Genomic DNA, 22,925 nt, shown 5'->3' on the forward strand with positions numbered 1-22,925 from the left:
TCAGCAGCAGCCTCAGCTGTTACCCATCGGCTTTTGCCCGATCTGCGTGCCCTGCAATCAATTCACCAGCTAAACCTGCCTCCCTATGAACCATGCACGTGCTGGTGAATTGGAATTATTGCCAGGTAGCCCTCCTGCGGATTCTCCATGATCCCCAAGGAAGATGAACCTTGCAGGGATTAAGACTAAGGCCCCGACCAGAGCACTGACCCTTGGGAGGACCAGGTAACCACACTCAGAAGAGAGGCTGTTACTTAGACAAGCCCACCTCAGCTCCAGACCCCAGACAGCTAAGCACTGACCTTCAGATGCAGGCACAGAGCTTCCCAGTCCTGAGGCCAGGCCGGGTTTCTACCCAGGTTCCCATAGTCCAAGGGTACACAGAACATGGTCAGGTCTAAATCTTCTTATTGTAGAAAACACATGGTCAGCTCTAAACATAATCAGTAGACAGGACATGCAGAGGTCTAAATCTACCATGTAGACAGCACTTGATCATGTTTAAACTAGCTTAGGGCTGATCTCATAGGAGGTACAGGTCACACACATGGGTCTCTCATCTTTGGACACCCACATCAGGAAAGTGAACAAACTTTGTCATTAAACATTTCAACAGGCAAAACAGAAATGTTACCAATATCTCTGGCCACCTGATGGTCAGGATCCACAGGTGAGCCACGAACTTCTGAGAGTGCAGCCCAGTCTGTTGCCAGGACAGACAAGAAGTGGCCTGATTCCAGCCTCCCAGGCTTCCAGAAGGAAGCGGCCGCACGGGAAGCCCAGGCAGGACAGTCCTGCATGGTCCGGGCCAGGAGATCTGGTCTGTCCATTCCGCTGGCCGATTTTGGGCAGGGCGCTCAGGGCCTCTGAGAGCCTTGCACTCAGGTCCTGCTTCCCTGTAGCATGTGCATGTGTGTGTGCATGTGTGTGTGCTTGTGTGTAGAGGGGGCAGTGGCTGACGGCTCCTATGGCTCCGGTCCCGGGCACCATGCTGTCTTCGAGGGGAGGCACAGGGAGAGGTAGGGGCACAGAAGCCGTTGGAGAGGAGAACCCACCTTGGAACACCTTGCACACTTGCTCGCCCCACCTGGTGACCCACCTGCCCATCGTGGCCTGCATGTCACCCCCCAGCCCCCACCCCTGAGGGCAGGGCGCCTGCTCTTTCAACAGCACAGGGTCTCACATGAAGGAGACCCAGTGGGGACTGTCACGCCCCCACTCCTGAAGCTGACTTTGGGAGAATGAACCCCTTTGACTGGGCGATTGGACCCTGTGAAGAAAGAGGTGGCGACCCCATCCTAGTCGGGGTCTGGCTGAAAGATGGGAACACGGGAGCCAAGTGCAGAGCCTGGAGGCCAGGAAAACAGGAGGGGCACCCCAGCCTTGGCTGGGCTCTCCAACTGTGACACTGTAGCTTTAGGGGACCTGGGGCAGGTGACTGAATGTAATGGGTGTCTAAACTGGACCCTGAATCGGGCTTAAAGAAGGTGTGAAGGATGTTACTGAGACCGTGACAGTCATTAGAAGACAGACTGTGTCAGGACATCCTGCTCCATCCATTTAAATCCCTGAGATCTGTGACCTTTACGTGGCTACACAGGATTGTTAGAGCAGCCGCGTGTGGATATATCTGCAAGTGGATCCAGAAAACACACAGTTGTGTGCACAGGCGGACACAGCACACACAGACACATATGCAGGTGCACAGCACAAATATATTCAAATATATTCACACACTAGCATATGAACACACATGCACGCATATGCCCATGCACACACTAATGTGAGCAAGTGCACATACCTATGCACATGCACAGCATATGTATGCAAACAGGCACATGCACATGCATGTACATAGCACACACACAGGGAATAAAGTGAATCCATAAAGTGAATCCGTAAAGCATTAAGTCCTGAACAGAAGTGAAGCTGACATGTATTTTTCCCTTTTCTTAGCTTTGATGTTTTTCACAATAAAAAGTTTAAGAAAAAAGTTAATGGCAAATGACTTTTGATTCATAGGATTTTCTGATGTTATTCCACAAATATTATATCAGGAGAAATGAATGTAGATATTACATGTGTCCACTAATGGATGAATGGAGAAGAGAAACATGGTCCATCAGTACAAGGGAATGTTATTCAGCCTAAAAGGGGAGGTAATTCTGACACAGGCTGCAGCAGGAATGAACCTTGTGGGCATTATGCTCAGTGATGTAAGCTAGACACAAAAAACAAACAGTGTTTGATCCACTCATACAAGGCCCCTAGAGCAGTCGGAAACATAGAGACAGAATGTAGGATGTTGAGTGCCAGGGGCTGAGGGAGGGACAATGCGGACTGAGTGTTTAATGGGGACTGTTTCAATTTTGCAAGATGAAAAACTTCTGGAGGACAATGGCAGTCAGGTTTGCACAACAGTGCGAGTTACTTCTTGACCCTGAAATGTGCACTTAAAAACAGTTAAGATAGTAAAGTTTATGTTTTGTGTATTTGACCACAATTTTTAAAACTTTTAAAAAAACAACAGGAAGTAGTCCATGAATACCACAAGATGCACAACTTCACTAACAACCGAGGGATTAAAACCATAAGAAAAGTATTGTGCACACACCTATCAGAATGGCAGACATGAAGACACAGTATCAAGTATCAGCAGGATGTGGAGCAATGGAAAGCCTGGTGTGCAGCGGGGGGTGCAACCACTTCTGAAACAATCGGGCTTCAGAGAGCAAAGTCCGTGCACACAGACCCACAGTTTTCCTCCCAGCTGAACACAACCCCCCCCAGCCCTGAACCAGGACACACGGACATGGACTCTGCAGCCATAGGAGCCAAACTTGAAAAAAGAACCTGAAGGCCATCACAAGTGGATGCAGAAATGAACCATGCACGCTCCTATGAAGGAATATTCCACAGCAATGGAGTACATTTTGTTTAAAGGTAGTAAAACTATAGAAATTATTTTTTTTAAAAAACTATATTCACAAGATGAAAGAATCTATAATTCTGGCACCTAGGGATTGTCGAATGCTCCTAAAAATAGATTGTTGTGGAAACGTTTATTATAAGGAAATTGACATATTCTCTAGGAAGGATGGGGTGAATGGGATTGCTACATTTTCTACATTGGAGACATATACAGGTTTTGATTCTACTTCTGTTAAATCAAGAGGGGCTTCATTGGATTTCTGCTACTGTGGAGATAATCAAATTCTGCGTAGGGGTCAGGAGACAATTAGTCATAGGTGTTTTCGTGTAATAATTACTGTTGAAAGTGTAAATGATCCATTTATCAGTAGGACTGAGAATAGAATAACTGCTACATTACTTCATATGAGATTGTGTGTGCTACTGTCCCTAGAGCTCCAGTGAGTGAGTATTTTGAATCTGAAGCTCATCCAGATCTGAGGACGGAATAAATGGCTAGGTGTGATATGGCTAATATAAATAATAGGCCTACATTTATATTAATTAGTGGATAAGATATGGGAAGAGGAATTCATGTTGTGAGAGCCAGGGTTAAGGCTAGCATTGGGGCAATAATATATAAATTGATGCTGTTGATGGACATAGTGGTTCTTTAATAAGTAATTTGAATGACTCAGAAATGGGTTGTAATCATCCATGGGGGCTGATGATTTTTGGCCCTTTCTGGATTTGTATAGAGCCTAGGATTTTCCATTTAGTTAATATGAGGAATGCTATGGTGAATTAAATTGGGTCATTTGTGAAAGAATGTTGATTATAAACATATTATTAGGAAGAGGACTTGAACCAGTGCAGATTAAGGTTTCAGTTTTACATAATTACTGGGCTCTGCCACCGTAACAAACCCTGTTCTTCATTAGGGTATGTATAAATTAATTGAATGTAGATTATATCATCATTTAGTTTGAAGACATTTTGTAAACTAAGCTGTATTGCCCTTGTCATTTCATACTGGAAGAAATCTGCAATAGACAGAAAGCAACCAGGATGACTCCAGTCTGAACTCAGACCACGTGAGACTTTAATCGTTGAACAGACAGTTAATAACAGTTATACCATTGAAATGTCATGATCCAGCATCAAGGTCATAAACCATATTGCCGATATGAACTCCAGAATACAATTACACTGTTATCCCTAGTAAAACTTGTTCCATTGATCAGGGTTTTAGAAGAACAGGTGATAAAGCATTTTGACTAGCTGGTCTAAATTTTGATCACTCAGAGGTGGTTTTATTCTGCAAAAAATAAATGGCGCATGGGCTCAAGGTGCATGGGCTTCAGTAGTTGTGGTGTACAGTTTCAGTAGTTGTGGCCTACTGGCTTAGTTGCTCCGTGGCAAGTGGGATCTTCCCATACTGGGTATTGAACGCGTGTCCCCTCCACTCTTAGGTGAATTCTAAACCACTGCATTACCAGGGAAGTCCCAGAATGGCAGTCTCCCTTCTAATATACCTTAAGCCCAAAGAATCCATGGAAAATTGTTACAGAAAATAAGGCAATAAAACATTGTAAGGACTATAACAGAAGCATATAGTACACAGTTCATATAGACACAGCCCAAGCAGTTACAAAGTATATTAAAAGGGAGGCTGCAATTTTATTTTATTTTTTTATTTTTTAAACATCTTTATTGGAGTATAATTGCTTTACAATGATGTGTTATTTTCTGCTTTATAACAAAGTGAATCAGCTATACATATGCATATGTTCCCGTATTTCTTCCATCTTGCATCTCCCTCCCTCACACCCTCCCTATCCAACCCCTCTAGATGGTTTGTATCCCAATGGTTTTAATGGGCTCACAAAGAGCTGTTCCTGTTGGCTAACTAGTGCCAGATGGAAGTTGCCTGTGGTGAAGTGGGGGTGGTGTCTTTAGGGAGTCCCAGCTGCAGAGAAGAGGTTTCTGGCACAGGCCCGGCCTCTGTTAAATCAGGCCCTGGAGGGTGAATTCCCAGCCACAATCCTGATTTCCTGGCTGCTCCCAGGGTGTACTCTGCCAGCCTGGCACTGCTTCGCTTCTATGGGGAGAGGGCACTTGAAGCCCTGCGTGAGGCTGAGCTTTCATTTATGACAACTACATGTCATATGTGACTCTCACATGCAGGAAAACACAACAGAGGCTGATTCTACCTGGACACTAGAGTAAACCCCTTTTCTGATTTCCCCTTCATTCCCCTTAAGTGGTTGAAGTAATGCAGGGAGCCAGTGAAGATGGAGATGAAGGTGGACCGCAGAGGTAGGAGGATTAAATACTTGAGGCTCTGGTAGAATTAAACAGCATATAACTTCACGCCACAGCCAGTCTGAGCAAGACAGAGACCTTTCCTCTTTCTGCTAACACCAGACAGCTGAGATTTCTTTTCCCCTTCAGACAGGGTATATAAGCCCTTGGGGATGTGCCCAGTCACGTTCCACTCTAATTTGCAGCCTACTAACACGATTTCCAGGAAGGCTCTGCTGCCCAAAAACGCAGAGTTGGAAATGGAGAAATGATGCCACCTTGGGGTCATTTCCAACAAGAGCGGTTTAAGGCCACAGCTAATGGTCTCTTAACATTCCCAAGGACTCAGGGCTATAAAGGACACCTGCCCTAAATAATTGAGCTGAGGTAGGGAATGGACAAGAAAATTCAAAACTGGCCAAATTTTCAAGAAGATACTATGAAGAGGTAAGTTTGACTGACTCTCTTTTTTAAAGAAAACAGCAAAATGGGTAAAAGCTCAACCTCAGGAATTATTAGACTCAGGCAAATCTAATTTGCAAAAAGCTTTCAACTCACACAGGTCGACTGACCATCAACGAAAAGCCTACAAATAAAAAATGCTGAAGTGGTTTTTGAGAACTGTGTACCCTCTAGCTGCTGGTGAGATGTAAAGTGGTAACAGCCAATAATGAGAGCAGAAAGGAGCTGCGTTTAAAAGTAAAAATTGAGGTACCGTTCAATGCAACAGGCCCACCACTGTGCCTCTCACCTGAGAAGACCAGAATCCAGAAGACAGACGCTGCCAAAGCTGCACTGCAGCCTTATTCACAATAGCCAAGACATGGAAGCAACCTAAATGCCCATCAACACATGAATGGATAAAGAAGAAGTGGTCCACGTACACAATGGAATATAAGCCATGGGAAACAATGGAACACTGCTCCTTGAGGTACCACAGATGAGCCTAGAGGTAATCACAGAACATGAGGTAAGTTGGAAAGCAAAAGATGTATATCCTATGATATCACTTACAGGTGTTACCTAACAACTGACAAAAATGGACATATTTCCACAGAGAAAGACACACACAGACTTCAAAACAAACTATGCGTATCTAAAAGGAAAGGTGGTGGCAATGGATAAATTAAGATTAGGTTTACCATCCCCTTACAAATGCAGATTAAGCACATATATCGTAAAGCCCGAGCACATAGCAAGGGAGGTGTGCAGAACACTCTGGAATCCTTTACACGGGAAAAGGATCTGTACATGAATAGATATATATGATGTACGAATGAACCAGTTTGTGTACACCTAGGACAAACAGTTTTCTAATCATTACACTGGTTAAAACAATTAAAACAACGAACAAGAAGTAATGAAACATAAACTTCAGGGGCTTTTTCCTGGCACATTCCATTCTAAATTACAACCTAGTAACAGGACTTCCAGAAAGGCACTGCTGTCCTAGTAACCAGATTTGGGAATGGAGAAATGCTGCCGCCTTGTGGCCGTTTCCCACAATGCCTGCTTTAAACCCAGTTCTAATGGTCACTAAATATTCACAATCACTGCAGGCATGTAAATGACACCTGCTCTCAAAAAAAATCCTGGGGTCGAAAAACGACCACAAAATTCAAAAGAGGGCAACCTTCCAAGAAGACAGTTTCAAGAGGTATATTGTACATACACTATTTTTTCTCTAAATAAAAGAGAAACGTGTGGGGAAATGATGAATATTAGGAATAATTAAAGACAAGAAAATGCAAATTACAAAAACCTATCAGCTCACACCAGTCAGAATGGCCATGAGCAAACATTCTGCAAACAATAAATGCTGAAGGGGTTGTGGGAAAATGCACACCCTCGGTGTTAATTGGGACGTGGTAAGAGCCGCTAATGAACAAACAATGCAGGTGCTTTGAAAAGGTAAACATTGAGCTACCAGTCAATGAATCATACCCACTGTTGGGCCTATAACCTGAGAAAATGAGAATCAAAAGTCACAGCTGGCAACACTGCACTCCAGCAATATTTACCATAGGCAACACTTAAAACCAACGAAAATGTCCATCAACAGAGGAATGCACAGAGAAGAAGTGGTCCATGTACAGAATGGAATACTGCTCCACTAAAAACTATGAATTAAATTTAAAAAATAAACATAAGTAAGGAGATGTAAGCTTTTGGGTGTATATCAGGACACACTGCACTCTAATTTATAACTGAGGAGCACCACTGGCAGGAAGATCTGTTTCCCTAGGTGCCAGAGTGGGGAACATAGAAATGCTGCCGTCCTCTGGCCGATACCTGCAACAGCAGCTTTGAAATCTGTGTTAATGGGCACTTCATATGCACAAGTACTGCAGGGCTGCAAATGAAACCTGCCCTTAAAAATGTCTTGATGCAGGTAAAGGCCAAAACATTGCAAAATGTGGCACATACTTCAAGAAAACAATTTGAAGAAGTCAGCTGTAATAACAGTTTGAAAACTCATAGGACATGCCTGAAAGCTCAATTTCAAGGGAGTATGAGACACAGGCAAACCCAACCACAAAGAAGTACCAGCTTACACCACTCAGAATAACCATCAGCAAAAAAAAAACTACAAGTGATCAATGCTGAAGAGGTTTTGGAGAAATGCATACCCTCAATTGGAAGTGGGACATAACCTGCTAAGAGCCACTAATGGGAACAGAATGGAGGTGCCTTTAAAAGGTAAACCTTGAGCTACTATATGATCCAGCAGGCCCACTTCCCGTGCTAAATCCTAAGAAGACAGAATTGGAAAGACACAGGAAGGCAAATCTGCACTGTAGAAGTATTACAATAGCCAACACATGGAAGCAACCAAAACGTCCATCAAGAGATGAGTGGACACAGAAGAACTGGTACGTGTACAGATGGAATATTAGCCAAGGCAAAAAATGAAACAATGCCATTTTCAGGACCATAGAGGAGTCTAGAGGTAATCATTGCAACATGTAGTAAGTGAGAAAGCAAAAGACACATATCCTATCATATCACTTATGGGTGTTACCTAAAACTTGATACCAATGAAGATATTTCCAGAGAGAAAGACAATCACAGATTCATTAAACCAACTTATGGTTCACCAAATGGAAAGCTGTGAGGATTGGATACATCACGATATTGGGGTTTTCAGAGATATACAAACACATGTGAAATATATAATCACCAAAAACCTACGGCATACCAAGGGAAGACTACACAACGTCGTGTCCTAACCTACATGGGAAAAGGATCTGAAGAAGAATAGATATATGTATATGTATAAAAGAACCACATCTTGCACGCCTACAACAAACAAAACATTGTACTCTAATTTGCTGTGATAAAGAATAAAAATTAAATTTAAAAAACAAACAAGACGAAGACTTCAGGGTAAGATGGCGGAAGAGTAAGACACGGAGATCACCTTTCTCCCCACGGATACACCAGAAATACAGCTACACGTGGAACAATTCCTACAGAACACCTACTGAACGCTGGCAGAAGACCCCAGACCTCCCAAGAGGCAAGAAACTCCCCACATACCTGGGTAGGGCAAAGCGGAGAGATCCCCACACAGAGGATCGGTGCCGAGCGGCACTCACCAGCCCAAGAGGCTTGTGTGTTCGGCCACCGGGGCTTGCAGCGCTGGATGCTTAGGCTCGGGCTTCGGTCAGAGCGCAGGGAGAGGACTGTGGCTGGCGGCCAGAACTCAGCCTGAAGGGGGCTAATGTGCCACAGCTAGCCAGCAGGGAGTCTGGGAAAACTCTGGAGCTGCCGAAGAGGCAAGAGACTTTTTCTTCCCTCTTGGTTTCCTGGTGCGCGAGGAGAGGGGATTAAGAGCGCTCCTTAAAGGGGCTCCACAGATGGGCGCGAGTCGTGACTGAAAGCGTGGAGCCCAGTGATGGGCGTGGGATGCTGGGGCTGCTGGTGCTGCCGGCAAGAAGCCTGTGTGCGAGCGCAGGTCACTGCCCACACCGCCCTTCTGGGAGCCTGTGCAGCCCGCCACTGCCGGGGTCCCGGGATCCAGGGGCGGCTTCCCTGGGAGAATGCACGGTGCGCCTCGGGCTGATGCAACGTCACGCCGACCTCTGCCGCTGCAGGCTCGCCCCGCACTACGTGCCCCTCCCTCCCGCCCGGCCTGAGTGAGCAAGAGTCCCCGAAGCGGCTGCTCCTTTCACCCTGTCCTGTCTGAGCGAAGAACAGACGCCCTCTGGCGACCTACATGCAGAGGTGGGGCCAAATCCAAAGCTGAGACCCAGGAGCTGTGAGAACAAAGAAGAGAAAGGGAAACCTCTCCCAGCAGCCTCAAAAGCAGCGGATTAAAGCTCCACAATCAACTTGATGTACCCTGCATCTGTGGAACACATAAATAGACAAAACATCATCCCAAATTGAGGAGCCTGGAGTCAGTGCTGTGCCTCTGAGGTGGGAGAGCCAACTTCAGGACACTGGTCCACAAGAGACCTCCCAGCTCCACATAATATCAAACGGCAAAAATCTTCCAGAGATCTCCATCTCAACACCAGCACCCAGCTTCACTCAACGACCAGCAAGCTACAGTGCTGGACACCCTATGCCAAACAACTAACAAGACAGGAACACAACGCCACCCATTAGCAGAGAGGTGGCCTAAAATCATAAAAAGTCTGCAGACACCCCAAAACACACCACCAGACGTGGACCTGCCCACCAGAAAGACAAGATCCAGCCTCATCCACCAGAACACAGGCACTAGTCCCTTCCACCAGTAAGCCTACACAACCCACTAAACCAACCTTAGCCACTGGGGACAGACACCAACAACGGGAACTACGAACCGGCAGCCTTCAGAAAGGAGACCCCAAACACAGTAACATAAGCAAAATGAGAAGACAGAAAAACACACAGCAGGAGAAGGAGCCAGATAAAAACCCACCAGATCTAACAAATGAAGAGGTAATAGGCAGTCTACCTGAAAAAGAATTCAGAATAATGATGGTAAAGATGATCCAAGGTTCTATTTCCCAGATCCAAAATCTTGGAACTAGAATAGACAAAATGCAAGAAACAGTTAACAAGGACCTAGAAGAACTAAAGATGAATCAAGCATCGATTAAAAACACAATACATGAAATAAAAAATACTCTAGACGGGATCAATAGCAGAATAACTGAGGCAGAAGAACGGATAAGTGAGGTGGAAGATAAAATAGTGGAAATAACTGCTGCAGAGCAAAATACAGAAAAAAGAATGAAAAGAACAGAGGACAGTCTCAGAGACCTCTGGGACAACATTAAATGCACCAACATTCGAATTATAGGGCTTCCAGAAGAAGAAGAGAAAAAGAAAGAGACTGAGAAAATATTTGAAGAGATTATACTTGAAAACTTCCCTAATATGGGAAAGGAAATAGTTAATCAAGTCCAGGAGGCACAGAGAGCCCCATACAGAATAAATCCAAGGAGAAATACGCCAAGACACATATTAATCAAACTGTCAAAAATGAAACACGAAGAAATCATATTAAAAGCAGCAAGGCAAAAACAACAAATAACACACAAGGGAATCCCCATCAGGATAACAGCTGATCTCTCAGCAGAAACTCTACAAGCCAGAAGGGAGTGGCAGGACATAATTAAAGTGATGAAGGAGAAAAACCTGCAACCAAGATTACTCTACTCAGCAAGGATCTCATTCAGATTTGATGGAGATATTAAAACGTTTACAGACAAGCAAAAGCTGAGAGAGTTCAGCACCACCAAACCAGCTTTACAACAAATGCTAAAGGAACTTCTCTAGGCAAGAAACACAACAGAAGGAAAAGACCTACAATAACGAACCCAAAACAATTAAGAAAATGGGAATAGGAACATACATATCGATAATTACCTTAAATGTAAATGGACTAAATGCTCCCACCAAAAGATACAGATTGGCTGAATGGATACAAAAACAAGACCCATATATATGCTGTCTACAAGAGACCCACTTCAGACCTAGAGACACATACAGACTGAAAGTAAGGGGATGGAAAAAGATATTCCATGCAAATGGAAATCAAAAGAAAGCTGGAGTAGCAATTCTTATATCAGACAAAATAGATTTTAAAATAAAGACTATTAGAAGAGACAAAGAAGGACACAACCTAATGATCAAGGGATCGATCCAAGAAGAAGATATAACAATTGTAAATATTTATGCACCCAACATAGGAGCACATCAATACATAAGGCAAATACTAACAGCCATAAAAGGAGAAATTGACAGTAACACAATCATAGTAGGGGACTTTAACACCCCACTTTCACCAATGGACAGATCATCCAAAATGAAAATAAATAAGGAAACACAAGCTTTAAATGATACATTAAACAAGATGGACTTAATTGATATTTATAGGACATTCCATTCAAAAACAACAGAATACACATTTTTCTCAAGTGAACATGGAACATTCTCCAGGATAGATCATATCTTGGGTCACAAATCAAGCCTTGGTAAATAGAAGAAAATTGAAATTGTATCACGTATCTTTTCCGACCACAATGCTATGAGACTAGATATCAATTACAGGAAAAGAGCTGTAAAAAATACAAACACATGGAGGCTAAACAATACACTACTTAATAACGAAGTGATCACTGAAGAAATCAAAGAGGAATTTAAAAAATACCTAGAAACAAATGACAATGGAGACACGACGACCCAAAACCTATGGGATGCAGCAAAAGCAGTTCTAAGAGGGAAGTTTATAGCAATACAATCCCACCTTAAGAAATAGGAAACATCTCGAATAAACAACCTAACTTGCACCTAAAGCAATTAGAGAAAGAAGAACAAAAACATCCCAAAGTTAGCAGAAGGAAAGAAATCATAAAAATCAGATCAGAAATAAATGAAAAAGAAATGAAGGAAACGATAGCAAAGATCAATAAAACTAAAAGCTGGTTCTTTGAGAAGATAAACAAAATTGATAAACCATTAGCCAGACTCATCAAGAAAAAAAGGGAGAAGACTCAAATCAATAGAATTAGAAATGAAAAAGGAGAAGTAACAACTGACACTGCAGAAATACAAAAGATCATGAGAGATTACTATAAGCAACTCTATGCCAATAAAATGGACAACCTGGAAGAAATGGACAAATTCTTAGAAATGCACAACCTGCCGAGACTGAACCAGGAAGAAATAGAAAATATGAACAGACCAATCACAAGCACTGAAATTGAAACTGTGATAAAAAATCTTCCAAGAAACAAAACCCCAGGACCAGACGGCTTCACAGGCGAATTCTATCAAGCATTTAGAGAAGAGCTAACACCTATCCTTCTGAAACTCTTCCAAAATATAGCAGAGGGAGGAACACTCCCAAACTCATTCTACGAGGCCACCATCACCTTGATACCAAAACCAGACAAGGATGTCACAAAGAAAGAAAACTACAGGCCAATATCACTGATGAACAGAGATGCAAAAATCCTCAACAAAATACTAGCAAACAGAATCCAACAGCACATTAAAAGGATCATACACCATGATCAAGTGGGGTTTATTCCAGGAATGCAAGGATTCTTCAATATACGCAAATCACTCAACGTGATACACCATATTAACAAATTGAAGGAGAAAAACCATATGATCATCTCAATAGATGCAGAGAAAGCTTTCGACAAAATTCAACACCCATTTATGATAAAAACCCTGCAGAAAGTAGGCATAGAGGGAACTTTCCTCAACATAATAAAGGCCATATATGACAAACCCACAGCCAGCATCGTCCTCAATGGTGAAAAACTGAAACCATTTCCACTAAGATCAGGAACAAGACAAGGTTGCCCACTCTCACCACTCTTATTCAACCTAGTTTTGGAAGTTATAGTCACAGCAATCAGAGAAGAAAAGGAAATAAAAGGAATCCAAATTGGAAAAGAAGAAGTAAAGCTGTCACTGTTTGCAGATGACATGATACTATACATAGAGAATCCTAAAGATGCTACCAGAAAACTACTAGAGCTATTCAATGAATTTGGTAAAGTTGCAGGATACAAAAGTGATGCACAGTAATATCTGGCATTCCTATATACTAATGATGAAAAATCTGAAAGTGAAATCAAGGAAACACTCCCATTTACCATTGCAACAAAAAGAATAAAATATCTAGGAATAAACCTACCTAAGGAGACAAAAGACCTGTATGCAGAAAATTATAAGACACTGATGAAAGAAATTAAAGATGATACAAATAGATGGAGAGATGTACCATGTTCTTGGATTGGAAGAATCAACATTGTGAAAATGACTCTACTACCCAAAGCAATCTACAGATTCAATGCAATGCCTATCATACTACCACTGGCATTTTTCACAGAACTAGAACAAAAAATTTCACAATTTGTATGGAAACACAAAAGACCCCGAATAGCCAAAGCAATCTTGAGAACGAAAAATGGACCTGGAGGAATCAGGCTCCCTGACTTCAGACTATACTACAAAGCTACAGTAATCAAAACAGTGTGGTACAGGCACAAAAACAGAAAGATAGATCAATGGAACAGGATAGAAAGCCCAGAGATAACCCCACGCATATATGGTCACCTTATCTTTGGTAAAGGAGGCAGGAATGTACAGTGGAGAAAGGACAGTCTCTTCAATAAGTGGTGCTGGGAAAACTGGATAGGGACATGTAAAAGTATGAGATTAGATCACTCCCTAACACCATACACAAAAATAAGCTCAAAATGGATTAAAGACCTAAATGTAAGGCCAGACACTATCAAACTCTTAGAGGAAAACAGAGGCAGAACACTCTATGACATAAATCACAGCAAGATCCTTTAATACCCACCTCCTAGAGAAAAGGAAATAAAGACAAAAATAAACACATGGGACCTAATGAAACTTAAAAGCTTTTGCACAGCAAAGGAAACCATAAACAAGACCAAAAGACAACCCTCAGAATGGGAGAAAATATTTGCAAATGAAGCAACTGACAAAGGATTAATCTCCAAAATTTATAAGCAGCTCATGCAGCTCAATAACAAAAAAACAAACAACCCCATCCAAAAATGGGCAGAAGACCTAAATAGACATTTCTCCACAGAAGATATACAGACTGCCAACAAACACATGAAAGGATTCTCAACATCTTTACTCATTAGAGAAATGCAAATCGAAACTACAATGAGATATCATCTTACACCAGTCAGAATGGCCATCATCAAAAAATCTAGAAACAATAAATGCTGGAGAGGGTGTGGAAAAAAGGGAACACTCTTGCACTGCTGGTGGGAATGTGAATTGGTACAGCCGCTATGGAGAACGGTATGGAGGTTCCTTAAAAAACTACAAATAGAACTACTATATGACCCAGCAATCCCACTACTAGGTATATACCCTGAGAAAACCATAATTCAAAAAGAGACATGTACCAAAATGTTCATAGCAGCCCTATTTACAATAGCCCGGAGATGGAAACAACCTAAGTGTCCATCATCGGATGAATGGATAAAGAAGATGTGGCACATATATACAATGGAATATCACTCAGCCATATAAAGAAATGAAATTGAGCTATTTGTAATGAGGTGGATAGATCTAGAGTCTGTCATACAGAGTGAAGTAAGTCAGAAAGAGAAAGACAAATACTGTATGCTAACACATATATATGGAATTTAAGAAAAAAAAATGTCATGAAGAACATAGGGGTAAGACAGGAATAAAGACACAGACCTACTAGAGAATGGACTTGAGGATATGGCGAGGGGGAAGGGTAAGCTGTGACAAAGTGAAAGAGCGGCATGGACATATATACACTACCAAACGTAAGGTAGATAGCTAGTGGGAAGCAGCCGCATAGCATAGGGAGATCAGCTCGGTGCTTTGTGACCGCCTGGAGGGGTGGGATAGGGAGGGTGGGAGGGAGACGCAAAAGGGAGGGGATATGGAAACATATGTATATGTATAACTGATTACATTTGTTATAAAGCAAAAAAAAAATACAAGTAAAGAGACATAATCTTAAGGGGCTTTTCTTGGCACATTCCGTTCTAATTTACAACCTACAACACAACTTCCATTATGGCTCTGTTTCCCTAGTAAGCAGATTTGGTAAGGAGAAGTGCTGCCGCCTTCTGCTCGTTTCACACAACAGCGGTAATGGTCACTTAATATTCAAAATAATGGCAGGCCTGTAAATGACACCTGCCATTAAAAATAAAAAATCCTGGGGTGGTAAATGGACCAGAAAATTCAAAAGACGTCAACATTCCAAGAAGACCATTTAAAGAGTCATATCTTATGCACATTTTGTCTTTTCTTTTATTTTTCCTTTAAAATAAAAGGGAATAGAAAAATGTGCAACATCAGCAATTAATTAAGCCGTGCAAATCCAATTACAAAAACCTTCACCTCACAGCCGTCAGAATGATCTTCAGCAAAAAGTCTACAAAGAGTAAATGCTGAAGGGGTTTCAGAGAACTGTGTACCCTCTAGCTGCTGGGGGATGTAAACTGGTAACAGCCAGTAGTGAGAACATAATGGAGGTGTGTTTAAGGGTAAATTTGAGCTACTATGTGATCTGGTAGGTCCTTTGATGCGCCTATCAGCTGAGCAGAGCAGAAAGGAGAAGACACGGGCTGGCAATCCTGCACTGCGGGAACTTTTTTTTTGTTTTTTGAGGTAAGTGGGCCTCTCACTGTTGTGGGCTCTCCCGTTGGGGAGCACTGTCTCGGGACGTGCAGGCTCAATGGCCATGGCTCATGAATGTAGCCGCTCGGCGGCATGTGGGATCTTCCCGGACCGGGGCCGAAACCCGTGTCCCCTGCATCGGCAGGCGGTCTCTTAACCACTGCACCACCAGGGAAGCCCTGCAGGAACATTTAACATAGCCAAGACTTGGAAGAAACCGAAATGTCCTTCAACAGAAAAATGCACAAAGAGGAAGTGGTCCATGTAAACAATGGAATACTAGCCATGGAAAACAGTGAAAGAGTGCCGTTTGAACCACCATATAAGGACCTAGAGATAATCACCCAACTTGAAGTAAGAAAGAAAGTGAAAGACAGGTATCCTATGCCATCACTTATAGGTGTTACCTAAAAATTGATACTCATGAACTTATTTCCAAGAGAAGGAAAAGCATGGATTAAGAGAAAAAATTTACATTTAACCAAATGGAAAAGTGTAAGGAATGTATGAATTACGATATGGGGGTTAACAGACATGTACTACTACATATGAAATATACAATCACAAAACACCAATGGAATACCAAGACAGGTCTACTCAACGCTCTTTAATAACCTACAAGGTAAAGGATCCAAAGATAAATAGACAGATACATTGATATAATGAACCAGATTCTGTACACCTGGGAGAAACAAAATAGTTTTATCAAATTTGCTCTGATAATTAATAAAAATTAAATTGAAAAAACAAACAAGAATTAAGGAGATATAAGCTCTTGGGGATGTGCCCTGGCACTTTCCACTCTAATTTGCAGCCTACTAACACGATTTCCAGGAAGGCTCTGCTGCCCAAAAACGCAGAGTTGGAAATGTAGAAATGCTGCCGCCTTGTGGCCGTTTCCCGCAAGAGTGGCTTTAAGCCCACAGCTAATGGTCTCTTAACATTCCCAAGGACTCAGGGCTATAAAGGACACCTGCCCTAAACAATTGAGCTGAGGTAGTTAATGGACAAGAAAATTCAAAACTGGCCAAATTTTCAAGAAGATACTATGAAGAGGTAAGTTTGACTGACTCTCTTTTTTAAAGAAAACAGCAAAATGGGTAAAAGCTCATCCTCAGGAATTATTAGACTCAGGCAAATCTAATGTGCAAAAAGGATTCAACTCACACAGTTCAACTGACCATCAACAAAAAGCCTACAAATAAAGAATGCTGAAGTGGTTTTTGAGAACTGTGTACCCTCTAGGTGCTGGTGAGATGTAAAGAGGTAACAGCCAATAATCAGAGCAGAAAGGAGCTGCGTTTAAATGTAAAAATTGAGGTACTGTTCAATGCAGCAGGCCCACCGCTGTGCCTCTCACCTGAGAAGACCAGAATCCAGAAGACAGACGCTGCCAAAGCTGCACTGCAGCCTTACTCACAATAGCCAAGACATGGAAGCAACCTAAATGCCCATCAACAGATGAATGGATAAAGAAGAAGTGGTCCACGTACACAATGGAATATTAGCCATGGGAAACAACGGAACCCTGCTCTTTGAGGTACCACAGATGAGCCTAGAGGTAATCACAGAATATGAGGTAAGTTGGAAAGCAAAAGACGTATATCCTATGATATCACTTACAGGTGTTACCTAACAACTGACAAAAATGGACATATTTCCACAGAGAAAGACACACACAGACTTCAAAAACAAACTATGTGTATCTAAAAGGAAAGGTGGTGGCAATGGATAAATTAAGATTAGATTTACCATACCTATACAAATGCAGATTAAGCACATATATCAGAAAGCCTGAGCACATAGCAAGGGAGGTGTGCAGAACACTCTGGAATCCTTTACACGGGAAAAGGATGTGTACATGTATAGATATATATGATGTACGAATGAACCAGTTTGTGTACACCTAGGACAAACTGTATTCTAATCATTACCCTTGTTAAAACAATTAAAACAATGAACAAGAAGTAATGAGACATAAACTTCAGGGGCTTTTTCCTGGCACATTCCATTCTAATTTACAACCTAGTAACAGGACTTCCAGAAAGGCTCTGCTGTCCTAGTAACCAGATTTGGGAATGGAGAAATGCTGCCGCCTTGTGGCCGTTTCCCACGATACCTGCTTTAAACCCAGTTCTAATGGTCACTAAATATTCATAATCACTGCAGGCATGTAAATGACACCTGCTCTCAAAAAAAAATCCTGTGGTCGAAAAACGGCCACAAAATTCAAAAGAGGGCAACCTTCCAAGAAGACAGTTTCAACAGGTATATTGTACTTACACTATTTTTTCTCTAAATAAAAGAGAAACGTTTGGGGAAATGATGAATATTAGGAATTATTAAAGACATGCACATCCAAATTACAAAAACCTAATAGCTCACACCAGTCAGAATGGCCATGAGCAAACATTCTGCAAACAAAAAATGCTGAAGGGGTTGTGGGAAAACGCACACACTCGGTGTTAATAGGGATGTGGTAAGAGCCGCTAATGAACACACAATGCAGGTGCTTAGAAAAGGTAAACATTGAGCTACCAGTCAATGAATCACACCCACTGTTGGGTCTATCACCTGAGAAAATGAGAATCAAAAGTCACAGGCAGGCAACACTGCACTCCAGCAATATTTACCATAGGCAACACTTAGAAGAAACGAAAATGTCCATCAACAGAGGACTGCACATAGAAGAAGTGGTCCATATAGAGAATGGAATATTGCTCCACTAAAAACTATGAATTAAATTTAAAAAACAAACATAAGTAAGGAGACGTAAGCTTTTGGGTGTATATCAGGGCACATTGCACTCTAATTTATAACTGAGGAGCACCACTGGCAGGAAGATCTGTTTCCCTAGGTGCCAGAGTGGGGAACGTAGAAATGCTGCCGTCCTCTGGCCGATATCCGCAACAGCAGCTTTGAAATCTGTGTTAATGGGCACTTCATATGCTCAAGTACTGCAGGGCTGCAAATTAAACCTGCCCTTAAAAATGTCTTGATGCAGGTAAAGGCCAAAACATTGCAAAATGTGGCACATACTTCAAGAAAACAATTTGAAGAAGTCAGCTGTAATAACAGTTTGAAAACTCAAAGGACATGCCTGAAAGCTCAATTTCAAGGGAGTATGAGACACAGGCAAACCCAACCACAAAGAAGTACCAGCTTACACCACTCAGAATAACCATCAGCAAAAACAAAAAACAAACAAAAAAAAACACTACAAGTGATCAATGCTCAAGAGGTTTTGGAGAAATGCATACCCTCAATTGGAAGTGGGACATAACCTGCTAAGAGCCACTAATGGGAACAGAATGGAGGTGCCTTTAAAAGGTAAACCTTGAGCTACTATATGATCCAGCAGGCCCACTTCCCGGGCTAAATCCTAAGAAGACAGAATTGGAAAGACACAGGAAGGCAAATCTGCACTGTAGATGTATTACAATAGCCAACACATGGAAGCAACCGAAACGTCCATCAAGAGATGAGTCGACACAGAAGAATTGGTACGTGTACAGATGGAATATTAGCCAAGGCAAAAAATGAAACAATGCCGTTTGCAGGACCATAGAGGAATCTAGAGGTAATCATTGCAATATGTAGTAAGTGAGAAAGCAAAAGACACATATCCTATCTTATCACTTATGGGTGTTACCTAAAACTTGATACCAATGAAGATATTTCCAGAGAGAAAGGCAATCACAGATTCATTAAACCAACTTATGGTTCACCAAATGGAAAGCTGTGAGGATTGGATACATCACGATATTGGGGTTTTCAGAGATATACAAACACATGTGAAATATATAATCACCAAAAACCTACGGCATACCAAGGGAAGACTGCACAACGTCGTGTCCTAACCTACATGGGAAAAGGATCTGAAGAAGAATAGATATAAGTATATGTGTAAAAGAACCACATCTTGCACGCCTACAACAACCAAAACATTGTACTCTAATTTGCCGTGATAAATAATAAAAATTAAATTTAAAAAGCAAACAAGAAGTAATGAGACATAATCTTAAGGGGCTTTTCTTGGCACATTCCGTTCTAATTTACAACCTACAACACAAATTCCATTATGGCTCTGTTGCCCTAGTAAGCAGATTTGGTAAGGAGAAGTGCTGCCGCCTTCTGGTCGTTTCACAGAACAACGGGAATGGTCACTTAATATTCAAAATAATGGCAGACCTGTAAATGACACCTGCCATTAAAAAAAAAAAAAAAAAACATCCTGGGGTCTTAAATGGACCAGAACACTCAAAATACGTCAACATTTCAAGAAGACCATTTCAAGAGGCATATCTTATGCACATTTTGTCTTTTCTTTTTTTCTCTTTAAAATAAAAGGGAATAGAAAAATGTGCAACATCAGCAATTAATAAAGCCTTTCAAATCCAATTACAGAAACATTCACCTCCCAGCCGTCAGAATGCTCTTCAGCAAAAAGTCTACAAAGAATAAATGCTGAAGGGGTTTCAGAGAACTGTGTACCCTCTAGCTGCTGGGGGATGTAAACTGGTAACAGCCAGTAGTGAGAACATAATGGAGGTGCGTTTAAGGGTAAAAATTGAGCTACCATGTGAACTGGTAGGTCCTTTGTTGCGCCTATCAGCTGAGCAGAGCAGAATGGAGCAGACAGAGTCTGGCAATCCTGTACTGCAGGAATTTTTTTTTTTTTTTTTTTTTTTGCGGTACATGGGCCTCTCACTGTTTTGGTCTCTCCCGTTGTGGAGCACTGGTTCTGGATGCGAAGGCTCAACGGCCATCGCTCATGGGTCTAGGTGCTCGGCGGCATGTGGGATCCTTGCCGCACCGGGGCACGAACCCGTGTTACCTTCACCGGCAGGTGGGCTCTCAACCACTGAACCACCAGGGAAGCCCTGCAGGAACATTTAACATTGCCAAGACTTGGAAGACACCAAAATGTCCATCAACAGAAAAATGCACAAAGAGGAAGTGGTCCATGTAAACAATGGAATACTAGCCATGGAAAAGAGTGAAACAGTGCCGTTTGCACCATCATATAATAACCTAGAGATAATCACCCAACTTGAAGCAAGAAAGAAAGTGAAAGACAGGTATCCTATGCCATCACTTATACGTTTTATGTAAAAATTGATACTCATGAACTTATTTCCAAGAGAAGGAAAAGCATGGATTAAGAGAAAAAAATTACGTTTAACCAAATGGAAAAGTGTAAGGAATGCATGAATTACGATATGGGGGTTAACAGACATGTACTACTACATATGAAATATATAATCACAAAATACCTATGGAATACCAAGACAGGTCTACTCAACACTCTGTAATAAGCTACACGGTAAAGGATCCAAAGATAAATAGACAGATATATTGATATAATGAACCAGATTCTGTACACCTAGGAGAAACAAAATAGTTTCATCAAATTTGCTCTGATAATTAATAAAAATTAAATTTAAAAAACAAACAAGAATTAAGGAGATATAAGCTCTTGGGGATGTGCCCTGGCACTTTCCACTCTAATTTGCAGCCTACTAACACGATTTCCAGGAAGGCTCTGCTGCCCAAAAACGCAGAGTTGGAAATGTAGAAATGCTGCCGCCTTGTGGCAGTTTCCCGCAAGAGTGGCTTTAAGCCCACAGCTAATGGTCTCTTAACATTCCCAAGGACTCAGGGCTATAAAGGACACCTGCCCTAAACAATTGAGCTGAGGTAGGGAATGGACAAGAAAATTCAAATCTGGCCAAATTTTCAAGAAGATACTATGAAGAGGTACGTTTGACTGACTCTCTTTAAAAAAACAATACAGGAAAATGGGTAAAAGCTCATCCTCAGGAATTATTAGAATCAGGCAAATCTAATCTGCAAAAAGGTTTCAACTCACACAGGTCAACTGACCATCAACAAAAAGCCTACAAATAAAGAATGCTGAAGTGGTTTTTGAGAACTGTGTACCCTCTAGCTGCTGGTGAGATGTAAAGTGGTAACAGCCAATAATGAGAGCAGAAAGGAGCTGCGTTTAAAAGTAAAAATTGAGGTACCGTTCGATGCAGCAGGCCCACCGCTGTGCCTCTCACCTGAGAAGACCAGAATCCAGAAGACAGACGCTGCCAAAGCTGCACTGCAGCCTTATTCACAATAGCCAAGACATGGAAGCAACCTAAATGTCCATCAACAGATGAATGGATAAAAAGAAGTGGTCCACGTACACAATGGAATATTAGCCATGGGAAACAACAGAACACTGCTCTTTGAGGTACCACAGATGCGCCTAGAGGTAAACACAGAATATGAGGTAAGTTGGAAAGCAAAAGACGTATATCCTATTATATCACTTACACGTGTTACCTAACAACTGACAAAAATGGACCAGGGAAGCCCCACTGGACCCATTGTGACATCAACTTGGGTCAAAACTCCATTTTCCCCTGACTCCATGAGCTCACATTCTGAGCACAGTTATACTTAGCATCCCCAGGGTTTAGGCTTAGCACAGAGCCAGTGTCCAATAATACTTTAAATGGCTGTCCTTTCCACACTGCACAGCTACTCTTGTAAATGTTCACATGTTCTCCTGGGAATCATCTCTGCATTTTAAAAATACATTCTTTACAATGCACCACGAATGCATGTGTGCTTCTAATGGGGGAGCTGGCCCATCCTCCACACCATCCTCTGCTTTCTGGACTTTTCCTTAGACCTTCCTTCCCCTCAGAGCCTTAGCCTCTGGTGCTTTGAATTTCTTCCTGTGCTAGCCTGTGAGTGGGCCACACAGGCTACTTCTAAGGAAATTACCAGACAACAGGCCACCTCCAGCCTAATATGTCATGAAAATCATGACCTCATAGGGAAGGCAGCTTGGCTGCATTCATCCTATTTCTCAAGGCAGGACTAAACAAAAATGTAAAATAACAGTGGATCAGGGCAGAATACGGCTTTGGTGCATCAGGAAGGAAACCCCAGGGCCACCCAAGAGAAAAGGGCTTTACCATGCTGCCTGCTGACAATCTACAAGGCAGCAGAGGGAACCCCAAGTTCAAGGGCGCCTGGAGGAGCCAGGA

The sequence above is a fragment of the Mesoplodon bidens genome, assembly GCF_964165515.1.
Source record: "Mesoplodon bidens genome assembly, contig: HAP1_SCAFFOLD_92, whole genome shotgun sequence".
Classification (NCBI taxonomy): domain Eukaryota; kingdom Metazoa; phylum Chordata; class Mammalia; order Artiodactyla; family Ziphiidae; genus Mesoplodon; species Mesoplodon bidens.